The 16576-nt window shown below is 42.5% G+C and overlaps 1 protein-coding gene across 3 annotated transcripts in view; it reads right to left on the bottom strand.

The window, feature by feature from the left end:
• Positions 1-16576, bottom strand: part of PLAG1 (PLAG1 zinc finger) — a 44862-nt gene that overhangs the window by 6670 nt on the left and 21616 nt on the right. For 2 of the 3 annotated variants that reach the window (XM_040432307.1, XM_040432309.1), the window contains exon 2: positions 5137-5218. The gene's annotated coding sequence lies outside the window, so the exon portion shown is untranslated. Of the gene's footprint in view, positions 1-5136; positions 5437-16576 lie in introns of those variants that run through there. The other variant, XM_040432308.1, reaches the window with a different exon arrangement.

Raw genomic sequence — 16576 nt, 5'->3', positions numbered from 1 at the left:
AACTGCTGAAATCAACTCAACTGTCTCTACTTTATGCTGCCTTTAGTATGGGAAGCATAAAGTTGATGACAGGTCCCCTTTAAACAGACAATACCATCAACACTTCTAATCACATATTAAAGGGGTTGTGCAGCCTGTTTATCCTGATGACCGATCCTCAAGATAGGTCATCAATATCTAATCGGTGGGGGTCTGACACCTGGCACACCCAACAATCAGCTGTTTGAAGAGAAAGCGGTGCTCCATGTGAGAGAATGAGTAATAAAGAGGAAGTAGCACTCACATGGAGCTCTGCAAAAAAACTGATTGCGTGGGGTGCTGGGCCCCTGCCAGATATTGATGACCTATCCTGAGGATAGGTCATCAATATAAAGACTACACAACCCCTTTAACAGCCTGCATGTAGATTTGCTATCAATTTTTTTTTCTTTTTTACACAAAGAACAGGTGGATGGTTTTTGGGATATATATTTTTTTTAAGTCACACCATGTATTGTACTTCCTGTCTTGGCTCTTAACCTCCTACTTTGACTGAATTTTTATCATAATAAATAGCCTTACTCAACTATCAGACTATTCACATTGACTAGAAAAAAGAGAGTGACTCAATTAGTGACTCTCGCACTACACGGATAAGTAAAATTCACTTCTGTGGGCTTTTTTTTTTCCAGGCCTAGGAAAATAATGAGTGGTCATCCTGTCATCCCAAATCTACTAATCTACTATTTTACTAACAGATAACATATGTCTTACAGTAGCAGCCTAAATGATCTATATAGGAGTTTTATCTTTGTCTGCTACAGGAGGACATGATTTTGCATTTCATTTTTTAATTGGCACAGTACTTTTAGAAAAGAAAAAGGGGAGAAAAAAAAGAAATTCTTTAAAAAAAATAGGTTTTCTATTAATAAGTTAAAAAGATACTCCTTTCAGATGGAAGTGTCTCTATAACATTGATCAACTGAGATGTCATATATAGGAGTCACAAGATTCGAGGAGTCCATGAGCTAGGACCGCCAGTGATTTTTAGAACAAAAAGGAAGCCACACTTTTTAGACCTGTTCAAAACAATTCAGCACTACTCAGAGGTTTCGGTTACTCAAAACCATTGACACCATGGTGCAAATTTATTAAACTAAGAAAATCTTGGGGTCATTTATCAAACTGGTGTAAAGTAGAACTGGCTTAGTCGCCCATTGCAACCAATTAGATCCACCTTTCATTTTTGACAGCTCCTTTGGAAAACGAAAGGTGGAATCTGATTGGTTCTACTTTACACCAGTTTGATAAGTTACCCCATCTGTCTTTTCCGCTTATTGTAACCAGTCACAGCTTAGCTTTCTTTTTGTATTGTGCTCTTGAATAATGAAAGCTGCTCAGCGAGTGGCTGCTATGGACAACAAATGGCAGTAGAAGCACCCCAATATTCTAAGCAAAAGGGCCATTCAAATATTCCCTGCAGAGAATCTCAGAGTGCTCACATAAGTCGGAGGTCATCATAGCTTTGAAAAACCAGTAGTCTATGATGCGATTTAGTAAAACACCTCTCCGGCATGTTTAGGCTAGTTTTAGACTAGCGTTAGTGAGATCTGGCAGGGTGCTCTCTGGATCCAGCATTACCAGAAACTACATGAATGCCGTGCTACCCAATTATAATGGACACCCGGAGATCCAGCTGCAACCCTTCAGATATGCTGAGACTCGCCCGGACTAAAACCACTGCACTGTCGGAACAGCATTTCGGATCTCACAAAGGTTAGTATGAAACTATCCTTAAAATGAACCGGTCACCTCCAAAGTTTCAAAGTAAGGATACCACCATTTACAGTAGGTGCCCAGAAACCTATACATACATGTCTTGTGAAAACCCGGTCCTCTTAAAAATGCTTCTTTTTTATTCAAATAAGGTTTTCGGTGCACATGGCTTCCCCTGCGTCATCACTACGGACTATAAACTGTTAGGGGCTGTAAATCAAACAAGAAGGGGAGTGGCTGCTTTCTTTATGGCAGAACAATGGTGCACCAAAACTTCTTTCCATTTAAAAAATAAAACCTATGGTTTGTCATCTGTCAACGATAAACTGCTTGAAGGTAGTCTAAGAAATGCTATCCTGGAGTACCTCAACGAAAAGAAGTGTATAACGCCCCATCAGCATGGCTTCCTATAGGATCCATCATGTCAAGCTAATTTAATCAGTTTCTATGAGGACGCAAGTTCTAGACTTGACGGGGGTGAGTCAATGGTGTACATAGAGAAGTACGGGCCCCATAGCAAGGATCAAACCAGGGCCCCCCACACAGGACAGAAGGGTTTCTGCCTAAACCCCTTTCAATGACTCTTGGGCCATTTTTCCACTGCTTCATTTGCTAAAAGTTATTCCTTTAGAGGGTAGAGATCTGACCAAGTTTTCACCTCCAGTAGAAGAGGATATAATCCCAACTAAGACTTGGCCCCCTCTTGCTCTGGGCCCCACAGAAGTCGCATGGTCTGCCGCTATGGTAGTTACACCCCTGGATGTCGTATATCTTGACTTCTCCAAAGCATTTGATACTGTACCACATAAAAGGTTAGTATATAAAATGTGAATGCTTGGATTGGGGGAAAATGTCTGTATGTGGGTAAGTAACTGGCTCAGTGATAGAAAACAGAGGGTGGTTATTAGTGGTACACACTCAGATTGGGCCACTGTCACTAGTGGGGTACAACAGGGGTCAGTATTGGGTCCTATGCTCTTCAATATATTTATTAATGGTCTTGTAGAAGGCTTGCACAGTAAAAAAAACACATTTTATTTTTGCAATACTAAACTGTGTAAAGTAATAAACACTGAAGAGGACAGTATACTACTACAGAGGGATCTGGATAGATTGGAGGCTTCGGCAGAGAAGTGGCAGATAAGGTTTAGCACTGACAAATGTAAGGTTATGCACATGGGAAGGAATAATGCAAGTCACCCGTACATACTAAATGGTAAAACACTGGGTAACACTGACATGGAAAAGGACTTGACAGCAAGTTTAACTCTAGAAACCAGTGGCAGGCAGCTGCTGCCAAGGCAAATGAGATAATGGGTAGCATCAAAAGGGGCATAATCACTAGTCATACCACAAATGGAGTATTGTGCACAGTTCTGGGCTCCTGTGAACAAGGAAGACATCAGAGGTGAAGAGGATTCAGAGAAAGGCAACTAAAGTAATAACTGGAATGGGTGGACTACAGTAGAGCAGTGAGACTATGGAACTCTCTGCCTGAGGAGGTGGTGATGGTGAGTTCACAAAAATAGTTCACAAGGTGCCTGGATGTATTTCTGGAGTGTAATAATATTACAGGTTATAGTTACTAGAGAGGGGTCGCTGATCTAGGGGTTATTCTCATTTCCTGATTGGCGTTGGGAAGGAATTTTCCCTCCTTAGGGTACTTTCACACTTGCGTTAAACTTTTACGGTATTGAGTTCCGTCCTAGGGTCTCAATACCGAAAAAAATAAAATAAATCTGTTTTATCCTAATGCATTCTGAATGGAGAGCAATCCGTTCAGTATGCATCGGGATGTCTTAAGTTCAGTCACTGTACGGTTTTTGGACAGAGAAAATACCGCAGCATGCTGCAGTATTTTCGCAGTCCAAAATTCCGGAACATTTGCCGGAATGCCGGATCTGTCATTTTCCATTGAAATGCATTAATGCGGATCCGGCCCCAAGTGTTCCGGAAAAACAGAACCGGTTTTGCGGTCTGCGCATGCACAGACCTTTAAAAATGTGAAAAAGATAAATACCGAATCCTTTTTTCCGGATGACAACCGGAGAGACGGATCCAGTATTGCAATGCATTTGTGAGACAGATCCGCATCCGTCTACAAATGATGTCCGTTTGCATACAGATTGCCGGCAGGCAGCTCCTGCGATGAAAATGCCTGCTGGAATCCAACACAAAAGTGTGAAAGTACCCTAAAATGAAGAAAATTGGCTTCCACCTCATGGGGTTTTTTTACCTTCCTCTTGATCAACTTGCAGGATAACAGGCTGAACTAGACGGACAGATGTCTTTTTTCAGTCTTAAGGGGTCATTTATCAAACTGGTGTAAAGTAGAACTGGCTTAGTATCCCATAGCAACCAATCGGATTCATCCTTTCATTTTTTTAAAGGAGCTATGATAAATGAAAGGAGGAATCTGATTGGTTGCTATGGGCAACTAAGTCAGTTCTACTTTCCACCAGTTTGATAAATCTCCCTCTATGTTACTATGTCATGTTTCAGGGCACCTACCCTACTTCGCAGTATACTTAACTTGAAAACACATTTTAAAGGTGACAGACTACCTTTAAATACATATATTTTGGGTGGACTTAATATATTCTAAAGATGAATTTCATATTGAAGGTAATTACAACCAAATACATAGTATTCTGGTGGTTTCTCACATTTTTTTTTTATTATTATTATTTTTTTTAATACAGCTGTTTTGAACCCAAGAAAAGTGGATTCAAAAGGAATGGAAATGAAAAAGAACTTGTACTTCTCCTACCTGCTGTATCTACTTCTAGCTTTGGCTCAAAAAACTGCATCAAACATCTTCATGGCATTTCTTTCACATCACAGGAATTTAACTACAGTTCTGACTTCTTGCATTTTTTATATATTACAATTTAAAAATGTGTGATCCAGAAAACACTGGGTGCAGTAAAAAAAAATTATAATAATTTGAAAAAAGAAAAGCAAAGATAAAGACCTGAAGCAAATAAAATTACCATGACCTCAGAATAAAGCATCTCCATATGATAGAAGGGTACCCACACATGGTGCAGGTATGTTGATGCAGTGTATGTGGATTTTTGTTTGGTTTTTGCTGCACTTCTGCACCAAAATCTGCATTTGTTACTTGCAGATTCTGACATGGATTTGCCTCAGATCTTGAAAATTTGCACGGACAATTGACATGCTGGGGATATCAAAATCTGTAATGCAGATCAACTTTCAAGTCATTTGAATTGGCTAATTTTTTAATCGGTTTTAATCCTTATGGCAGAGCAAAATAAAGTCCTCAATGGTTATGAAATACTAGCCTATTAAGAAAAAGAAAAATCACACTTAAAACTTATTTTGGCTAGATTCCGATGGATTTACACCTGGACTCACTTTAGCTGGTTTCTGGTCTTAACCTGTCCCGCTATTACTTCTTGGAGGAGACCAGACGGTAGAAGTTCCCATTTTCTTAGATCTGTGAAAGCACAATGATGGCATATTATTTAAGCAACATATTAAAGCAAAACCTTACAGAGTGCAATATGTGAATTTAGTGATCATCTTCAAACAACATTATCCTACCTGTTCCTTTTAATTTTAAAAAGTTGTTTATCACAAAAGAGGGCCATTTCAGGTCATATAATAGCGCATTGGCCATCAAAACAAGCCGTTGGGAAGAAGTCAGGTTACACTCCTACTTCCTACCCCAATTTTAACATTATTTTGACATGGTCTCAAACCAAATTCAAAACTATGCATAATCTATAGCAGTGTGGTGGTGAAAATCTGGAAAAAAAACAAAAACCATCATGTTTTATGTTTGACGTAAATTTTCACCACCACACTGCTATAGATTATGCATAGTTTTGAATTTGGTTTGAGACCATCCGTTACGGGGGATCTGTGGATGGCACTGTTATGGGGGGGGGGGGGGGGGGGGGGGTACCAGTCACACAGCTAGAAAAACAGTAAAATGAGTAAAATATAAAAAAAACTGCCCATGAAAGTGCACATAGACTTTAAAGGGGTTTGTCTCAGGAAAGATCATCAATATCTGATCGGTGGGGGTCCGACTCCCGGCATCCTCTTTGATCAACTGTTTTTAGAGGAGGTGGCGGTCATGCGAGCGCTACTTCTCTTCAACATTACACTGTGCGTTATCTTGGAAGTCTCGGCGGCGCTGTGTAATTACAGTGCTTGTTCCATTCACTTTAACGAGATGAGCACTTGTAATTATACTGCACCGCCGCAAGCTAGATGACGCGTAGTATAATCTTGAAGAGGAACCAGTGCTCGCATGGAGCGCCACCTCCTCTTCAAATAGCTGATCGGTGGGGGTGACGAAGGTCAGACCTCCACTGATCAGATATTGACAACCTATCCTGAGGATAGATCATCAATATGTAATGGCTGCACAACCCCTTTAAAGGACCTCTTCAGTAGGGATCGACCGATTATCGGTTTTACCGATATTATCGGCCAATATGCAGGATTTTGGACGTTATCGGTATCGGCATCTATTTTGCCGATATACCGATAACTTATTGGGAACAAGGATCGCGCTGCTCTCAGCGCTCTCCGTGTTCCCTCAGCAGCACAGGGGAGAAGGAAGCAGTGTCTCCCTCCCCCCTGTGCTGCTGCTGCCACCAATCAGAGCAGGGAGGACAAGTGAAGGGGAGGGGCTGTGGCCACTGCGCCACCAATTAAGATTACTCTCTCATTCATTCAAATTCATATACAGGAGGTGGAAGCTGGCTGCAGAATCACACAACCGGCTCCCGACCTCTATGAGCGGTAGCTGCGATCTGCGGTAGTTAACCCCTCAGGTGTCGCACCTGAGGTGTTAACTTCCACGGATCGCAGCTACCGCTCATAGAGGTCGGGAGCCGGCTGTGTGATTCTGCAGCCAGCTTCCACCTCCTGTATATGAATTATTGAGTTATCTTCATTGGTGGCGCAGTGCACCTCCCCACCCAAGCCCCCCAGTATTAATAATTGGTGGCAGTGGCCACAGGGTCCCCTCTCCCCTCCTCACTGGCAGTTCTGATCGGAGCCTCAGCAGTGTAATGCTGGGCCTCCGATCTGTTACCATGGCAGCCAGGATGCTATTGAAGCCCTGGCTGCCATGGTAACATCCCTGATGCTGTGTGCACAGAGCAGCAGGGACAGTGTGAGGTCCTATTCACCCCGATAGAGATCTATCACGGTGAATAGGACAAGGATTCTAGTCCCTAAGGGGGCTGTTCGTTTAAAAAAAAAAAAAGAAGAAGAAGAACACGTTAACATTTTCAGCAGATTTGTGTAGGAATTATTTATTTTTTTAAATAAAAATTTGCAGAATAATCGGTATAAATTATCGGCTATCGGCCTGAAAGTTCACAGATTATCGGTATCGGCCCTAAGAAATCAATATCGGTCGATCCCATCTTCAGACACCAGGACCCGGGTGTAATTGCTACCTCTTCACCACCTCTAGCTACGTGCATGCCCAAAAGGCTCCTAGTTATGGCCCAGAAACATTTTTTAGGCTATGAATGTAAAATAAACCCAAATATAAAACATGAGGATGTTTAAAGAGACTAATATGTCCTCTAGAATGTAACATGCTTTTGTCATATGGCACAGAGATATTCCAACAGTGCCTGTTGTGATGTCTGTTCACCCCCCACTGCAAATGCACTTAGAATATAGGCTGCCATATAAAACACCAGTAGGGCATCCATGAAGATAGTTTCCACAAGGAACGTAAAATGGATGTGTACATCGGAAAAAAGGTGGAACAGACCAAGATAATGAGAGTACAGTCCAAATTTATGTTTTCCTTGAAATATACTGCTAAAACTAAGGGATCCATGTTTGATAGTCATTTGGTAGTCTCACAGGTTAGTATCATTTTCTACAATGCAAATTCCAAGAAAACCCAGGACTGCTGAGCAGCTAAAATCCTTAGACAATTTTTTGCGATGCGTTGCTGCTATCAAGTTCTAAATGAGTAAATTTTTTTTCATGAAATTGTAAAATGTCTCACTTTCAATATCTGACATGTATTCTATGCACTATAGTGGAAGAAATATTGGTCTAGGACAGTGGTGCCCAACCATTTTTCGTCTTGAGGGCCGCACTAGGACATGGTATAAATTTTGCGGGCCAGAACCAGGTAGCTTTGCCAGAAAGAAATGCAAACACTGTGAGGGGGCATGTGTGAGCATTACTAAAATACATAATACGTAGGCCTTCAAATCTGCGTTGGAGGCTGCGTTTGGAGCATCTGTTGCAGATTCTGTCGAAAGACCAGACAAAAAAAAAGCCTTGCATGTAGCACTTGTGTCCGGTAAAAAGACAGGATCACGAATGGAAACTGTACGGACCCCATCATGGTGGAGTCTGTTCAGCTTCTTCCCTTTGGGGTGATAGGAGGAGGGGGAGCAGGGTCACTAGTGGGGTGACAGGAGAAAGAGGGAAGCAGGGTCACTAGTGAGGTGACAGGAGGAGTGGGGAGAAGGGTCACCGGGGACCAGACACGAGTCCATGCTCGTAACCTCTCCAATGGCCGTCACGTTGCCCAAGGTCCTCGGGCAGCGTGCTCCGCTCTCCTTACTACAGTGGCCACAGGAGCCCTCCCCTCCTCCTTCCAGCTCCCGTCTGCTTCCCCTGCCCGACCCGACTTGTATTGCTCTGGTGCGCTCATACCAACCAATAAACAAAGCTCCTTGCTGTAAGGACCTTTGTTATTGGTTATTTCAGGCACAGGCAGCATCGCTGCGCTGCCTGTGCTGTTCACAGCGCTCACTGCGCTGATGAATGTGGGGAAAAAGTCTAAGGCGTATTGGTTACAAGCAAAGTGTACTTGGCTTGCATGCTGACCTGCATTCCCTGGATTTTGTGTGGCTGTCATGGCCCATGAACAGGTAGGAACGAGAGTTAGGGACCACTCAATTGAGACGACCTTGACGCGGTGAGTGGCTTACTATGCTTTGGCCAAAATATAAACCAATGTCTCATCCAGCATGGAGGGCAGAGTGCTGGATGCAGTGTGCGATCACATTTGCATTTTCCGCCTGTCCTATTCTTGTCCGTTTTGTGGACAATAGGCATGTCTATAATGGGCCTCCTGTGCTGTTCCGCAATTGGGCAGACACAGGCGGCATCCTTTTTTTACGGATCCGCAATTTGCGAACCGCAAAAAAGGCATGGTCGTGTGAACGAGCCCTAAGGGTGAGATCTGCAGAAAACCTGCTAGAAATCTGCACCAAAAACGTGATAAATAGCGTGGAATTATGTGCTTTCTTTTGTGCAGTTTTGGTGCGAATCTCATGCAGATTTTCTGAACATAAATCTTCAGTGTGTGCAGCCACTTTTAAAGAGAGTGGATCTTGCATCCCTTGCATGCGATAGACAGACTTAGGGTGGCACACGATGCAGATTTAAGGAAAAAAAGTGTACATGATATTTGTCTAATCTCATACACTTTGCTGATACTGTATTACGCTACTTTTTTTCCACATGAAAATCCGCATTGTTTGCAGGTACCCTTAGGGTATGTTTTGGTACAAGTTAGGGTAAACTTGGGAACCCACAAAAAATGTACAGTAGAATAATAGTGAGAAGTCTAATAAACTCTCATTCATTCACAGCGTATTCTTCCACCGTGGCCTTGATGACATGCTGCAGACTTTCAAATAGTGTTTACTGCCTATATAAAGTACGCTAAAAATCCTTCACCAACTGTAAGACAGTTGGGGTGGTATACCTGGCGACCTGCGTTTGTGGCTCACAATATGTAGGGAAAACGAAACGGGAATTTAGGAGGCGCATAGGAGAGCATCTTTTGAAAATCAAAAATTCTGGAGATACCCCTATTGCACAACATGTGGCCATCTGTCACCCGGGTGTCATGGACTGCTTTAAATTCCAAGGAATAGAACATGTCAGACCACCACCCAGGGGAGGTGACATTGATACACTGCTCCTCAGGAAAGAGGCACAGTGGATTTTCACCTTAAAAACTGTAAAGCCTAAGGGCCTCAATAATGCGATTTCATATGCATGCTTCATTGAATAAACATTTCCCGTCTAGTAATAGCCATCTATATCATCTTTGTTCAATGTGACTCTTTGCTCCTATATGACATACCGTCTATCGAATATTAATATCCCTCTTTCTTAGTTTTGATATCCATGGTACCCATGTGTATTATACGAGTGCCTAATGGGTCCTCTATCCCTCTATTTACATTTTCTAAGTGCTACTCTAATATACATCTTTTATATCTCTCTGTATTAGTTCTATCGCGATTAATCATGGGGAACCTTTATGGTCTCTTCTGGTATCACTATATACATCTGACTGCTAAGTGTATCCGTTCAGCCTTTTGTCCCCGCCTATTTGGTGACTCAAGCGTGCGTCACAGTCCTTCTCTCCTCCCCTTCACTGTATTGACCAATACCCTGGAAGCAGACGGAGTACACGTCACTTACTCATCCTCCCACTTACCATATTGATTGAGGACGCTGGTGAATGGGCGGATTCATATCGATTACGAGTAATGGGCGGTTTAACTCCTTGCAGTGACGTCAACGGGGGGCGGCGCCAGATTTTTGTTAGTCTGACGATACAATGGATTGCGTGTCACCCGGTGATGACGTGAGTAGTGGGTGTAGCCACGCGGCGTGTCTACCTTCTATTGGACGTTTGCTGGAGGTTTGGTATACAGATGGGAGGAGCCCCCTCCATTTAAACAAGCTCGCATTACGCGCGCGTCACGGCCAATACATGCCGGAGGCTCATCGCTGCACGCACGATATCAGTGGCGTGCAGCACTCTTAGTCAGTAATATCTCTAAGTCTTTTGCCACTTATTGCACACCCAGCATTAGGGTGGCAATATTTAGTGTTAGCAGTGGACTTAGAAATTTGCTCCTGATGAACCAACAGACAGTTGGATAGGGAAACGCGTCGAGCAAAGCATATCTGCAGTGACACATATGCAGACTGACTCTCGTCGTTACATCTAGAGCCCTTTAGGTTGTTCCTCTTAAGGAGGCGATCTGTTTAGGGTTTGCCCAATATACACAGCGCCACCTGTGATCTTCCCTGGATTACCACATTTAGTGTATATCCTCCTAATATAAAGGAGGTTGTATTCAGTGACATACACTTGGGATTGATTATCCAGGCATTAGGTTTGATATCACATGGCCCTTAAGGGTTCACAGCCCTGTTAGGTGTTATGTGTATCACGCTCCTGTTGATCAATAGAGGAACTATACCAACTATTTATACTCCTAAAAACAAAGGAGTTTCAGTGATAGGGTGTCTTTAGGAATCAGCATAATATAGTCTGAGACATTCCAATTCACCCTATCAAGCCTATTTGTGTGGAGATTTTTATAGTAATTAATAAACAGTTTTTAGCGTACTTTATATAGGCAGTAAACATATTTTGGATTAGTATGTCTACATCATTAATACAATCAAGTGAAATAGACTTTCAAATAGGTCTGCAATGCAAAAGGTGAATCCACACCAAAAATGTGCATGTAACACATGCAGATTTTACCTACATTCAGAGCAAAATCCACACAAAAGTATCACTAGAGCGTTAATTTTATTGGCCTATCCAAAAAAAAAAAAAAAGCGTGGCAATGAAAATGCCGCTGCCTCTTTATGACATAACACAACTGGATCTAGAGCAAAGAGGAACAAGAGTCAAAGCCAATTTAAGAGCAGGTTAACAGCTACATCGCTCATCTGTCATGTTTACGATAGCGATGCAATTCTATAGTTAGCACGTGTTAAAGTATGTGCATATTTTAAAAAGTCTGGAAATACTGGAACCTTTATTGCGTACATTGTGTTCGTAGTGCTTACAATGCCCTCCCAGGATAATTTCTCAGCCCTTCTCTGCTATGAATAGTTTAGATCAAGCTATCCATCTCCGATTTCTCATCAGAAATAAAAAAAAATTTAATCAAAACTGGGAGACCGCTAAAAAGGATAACCCACATGGAGATTTATTAATGCATGGTGGGATGCCAATGTATGTGCCCCTATGTGTTACTGTAACGCTGGGTTCACACCTGAGCGTATTCTGTATGCGCTTTTTACAGGCGTTTTTAATCGGGCGTTTACATACGCGCAAGGAAACAAACAAACGCCCAATTAGGCACGTTGCCGCTAATCTATGAGCGGGAACGCGCGACAATACACCCCAAAGAAGCTCCTGTACTTCTTGGGGCGTAGGGCGTTTTACAGCGCGTTCGTACGTGCTGTAAAAACGCTCAGGTGAGAACCATGCCCATAGGGAATCATTGGTTTTTGCCTGTTGAGCGTTTTACGGCGCGTAGGAACGCGCCGTAAAACGCTCAGGTGTGAACCCAGCCTTACTCCAGTACACTTGCTGTATGAGGGCAAGGAACCAATAAAGAAAGCTGTAGCGTTCCATGTATGCATTATAATCAGTAGGAACTAGCACACACAAAAAAAAGCTGTTCTTCAGTGGCGATTAAGTCCTAAATGCTTGTTAGGGTGCCATTATATAGGTTTATTACACTAATACATTAATATGGCCTTTTATTGTAATGGTTCGTGTTAAAGAGTTAAAGTTGCTACCACATGGAACGCCCCCCTAGACTGGATTTCAAGAACAATCCAGTTCTTCAGAACAGTCCTTCTTAAATATGGTGGAACGTCAGGTATAAAGCTCGGACACTTGCCGCATCATGGTCAATTTTCTATTAAACCCCACCCCCATGTATTGTACTGTAATTTGCATTGCAGAATAGACAGGAAATTCCCTACACATAACTCAGACTATCTGGACACACAGCAGATTTGTTGCAAACATTTTTGTGACTTTCCAATTGAAATCCATGTCTGTACTCCAGGCACAATCCCATTCAGATACAGTGCCTTGCAAAAGTATTCACCTCCTGACTTTTTAGTGTTTTGGTGCCTCAACCTGGAATTAACATGGATTGTTTGAGGATTTGCATAATTTCATTTACAGAACATGCCCACAACTTTGACTTTTTTTTTTATTGTGAAGCAAACAAGAAATAGGACTAAATAACAGAAAAAGTCAACGTGCATAACTATTCACCCCCCCTAAAGTCAATACTTTGTAGAGCCACCTTTTGCGGCAATCACAGCTCCAAGTCGCTTTGGATAAGTCTCTATGAGCTTGCCACAACTTACCGCGGGGATTTTTGCCCATTCCTCTTCGCAAAACTGCTCCAGCTCCTTCAAGTTGGATGGTTTGCGCTTGTGAACAGCAATCTTTAAGTCTGACCCCAGATTTTTTATTACATTGAGATCTGGGCTTTGACTAGGCCATTCCAACACATTTACATGTTTCCCCTTAAACCACTCAAGTGTTGCTTTAGCAGTGTCTATGGGGTCATTGTCCTGTTGGAAGGTGAACCTTCGTCCTAGCCTCAAATCACGCACAGAGTGGTACAGGTTTTTCTCAAGAACATCCCTATATTTAGCACCATCCATCTTTCCCTCAACTCTGACCAGTTTCCCAGTCCCATCCCCACAGCATGATGCTGCCACCAACACGTCTTACTGTGGGGATTGTGTTCTTTGGGTGATGTGTTAGGTTTGCGCCAGACATAGCGTTTACTTTGATGGCCGAAAAGTTAAATTTTAGTCTCATCAGACCAAAGCACCTTTCTCCATACATTTTGGGTGTCTCCCACATGCCTTTTTCACAAACTCACAACGCGCCTTTTTGCTGAAAGTAATGGCTTTCTTCTGGCCACTCTGCCATAAAGCCCAACTCTATGGAGCGTACGGCTTATTGTCATCCTATGTACAGATACTCCAGTCTCTGCTGTGGAACTCTGCAACTCCTCCAGGGTTACCTTAGGTCTCTGTACTGCCTCTCTGATTAATGCCCTCCTTGCCCGGTCTGTGAGTTTTGGTGGGCGGCCGTCTCTTGGCAGGTTTGCTGTTGTGCCATGTTCTTTTCATTTGGTTATGATAGATTTGATGTTGCTCCTGGGGATCATCAAAGATTTGGATATTTTTTTTATAATCTAACACTGACTTGTACTTCTCAACAACATTGTCCCTTACTTGTTTGGAGAGTTCCTTGGTCTTGATGGCAGTGTTTGATTAGTGATGCCTCTTGCTTAGGTGTTGTAGCCTCTGTGGCCTTTCAAAAAAAGGTGTGTATAAGTAATGACAGATCATGTGACACTTAGATTGCACACAGGTGGACATCATGTCACTAATTATGTAACTTCTGAAGGTAATTGGTTGCACCAGAGCTTTTGATGGGCTTCCTAACAAAGGGGGTGAATACATACGCACATGCCAATTTTCTATTTTTAAACAAGATTTATTTATATATTTCTCTCATTTCACTTCACCAACTTAGGCCTCATTCACACGACAGTGAATAACGGCCGTAACACGGCCATTTTTAGCACCAATGAAAGTCTATGGGGCTAGTTGTTTATTTTTTAAAATCACACACTATGGGGGGCATTATTTTACCAGGGGGCCTACATGGGGGTATTATTAAAGCTAGGGGCACTATAAAAAAATTATTTACACCTTGGAAGACTTTTAGCTGGGGCCAAAATAGAGGGCATTATTAAAGCTGGGGGCAGCAAAAAAAAAAACTACACTATGGGGGACATTATTTTAGCTGGAGGCCTACCATTCTCTGGGTGTTCTCAGAAGGGTGGGTCTAGAAATAACCGCCAATCAAATTCATCAATTTTTCAGGTCTGTTTTTAACGGACATGAAAATGGATGCATACACTGATGCAAAATGGCCATGAAAAACGGAGTTTGTCCATTTTTAACTGACTTATTTTTACTGTAGTGTGCATGTAGCCTTAGGGCTGTTTCACACGAGCGGATGCCGTGCGTGACATCCGCTGCGTGAATGATAGCCAAGACCCGATGCGGACAGCAGAAGCACGGAGCATTAACATGACTGATAATGCTCCAAGCCTGTCTGTGATCTCTTTACTACGAAATCACAGTGACAACTTAATCTCACTGTGATTTCGTAGTAAAGAGATCACAGAGAGGCACGGAGCATTATCAGTCATGTTAATGCTCCCTGCTTCTGCTGTCTGCATCGGGTCTTGGCTGTCATTCACGCAGCGGATGTCACGCACGGCATCCGCTCGTGTGAAACAGCCCTTAGACTATTGTGTTCTGATCCATCACATAAAATTCTGATTAACAAAACATTGAACTTAAGGCTGTAATGTAACAAAACACGAAAAAAAGTCAAGGGGGGGGGTGAATGCATTTGCAAGGCACTGTATGTCGAATAGATTTCCAGTTGCAGAAATGTCTACCCCTTAGGCTATCTGCACACGTTACGGAATATGCGCAGATTCCCACGTGGAAAAACCATAGTACCAGCAATGGGTATGTGATTGAACATTTTTTTCTGCGCGGATTTCCAAATCTCTGCTGTGCTGTAAGTCCAAACAAAGAAGGAAGTTAAAAGAGCAGTCACAGGAAGTGGAATACAGCGAGACTTCAAAAAAAATTAAATTCAGAAAGCAATTTTAACCATTTTTTGTAAGGCTACTTTCACACTAGCGTTCGGGGCTCCGCTTGTGAGTTCCGTTTGAATGCACCAGTCTGGCAGCGTTTGTCCTCCGCTCCGCTCAGCAGACGGACACCTGAACGCTGCTTGCAGCGTTCGGGTGTCCGCCTGGCCGTGCGGAGGCGAACGGATCCGTCCAGACTTACAATGTAAGTCAATGGGGACGGATCCGTTTGAAGTTGACACAGTATGGCTCAATTTTCAAACGGATCCGTCCCCCATTGACTTTCAATGTAAAGTCTGGACGGATCCGTTTGCATTATCATGAACAAAAAAAAAAAAAAAAATTTTTTTTTTTTTTTTTTTTTTGTTCATGATAATGCAAACGGATCCGTTCTGAACGGATCCAAGCGTTTGCATTATAGGTGCGGATCCGTCTGTGCAGATACCAGACGGATCCGCACCAAACGCAGGTGTGAAAGTAGCCTAAGAAAAACAAAAAAATTGCATAGAATATTCACATATAGGCTGTTAAAAGGATTAAAAAAAAATGGGATGGTACTGTTCCTTTGAAGTGTTTGTTACCAAGAATTAGGGGGTAGTACAACTGCTGCATCGGACCACATGGGGTTTATTTGTAGCATGTACAGTATACAGAGGCACAGGTCTGTAAAGCAGCTGTAGGATATTTTAAAAGACAAAAGCAACAAAAATCACTCAAAGAAACTTGTTTAAAATTTTTTTGCATTTCTTTTTTGTAGATTGTGTGAAGTGATAACACAAATAGGGCAGAATTCCCTGGCAGAAGTGATCAACGAGAGTTCATCTTGGAGGCATCAAAACAAATAGGAAAGAAAATACATTTATATAATTGAATAGAATAAACTACAGTTTATTAATGAAGTCCTGTCTTGCTTTAGACTTCTGTTTCCACAATGTGTCTGGTACTGCTGGTTAGGGTTGAGTGATTAATTGAAACCCAAACTCAGACCTACCTAATCCGGCCCATGTCTCTTTGTTTACCTCCTTTCTGCAGTAAGGAGTCCCTGCTCTGGTCTAAGGAGTCCTAACCTACCTGCTCTCTGCTGTAAGGAGTCCCTGCTCTGGTCTAAGAAGTCAAGTGATTGTTTCTTGTCTGCCTGCCTCTACTGTGCTGTAAGGATTCTACTGTTCCTTGCCAAGTCCTCTGCTCTAAGGAGTCCTAACCTACCTGCTCTCTGCTGTAAGGAGTTTCATGGTCTGTACTAGGACAATGAAGGAGATGGCCCTGGTGGAGGGGCCTTCAGCACTGCCCTCAAATTAACATTGGGT

The sequence above is a fragment of the Bufo bufo genome, chromosome 5 (assembly GCF_905171765.1).
Source record: "Bufo bufo chromosome 5, aBufBuf1.1, whole genome shotgun sequence".
NCBI lineage: Eukaryota > Metazoa > Chordata > Amphibia > Anura > Bufonidae > Bufo > Bufo bufo.
The sequence above is the reverse complement of the archived record's forward strand: the minus strand, read 5'-3'. Positions and strand labels throughout refer to the sequence as shown.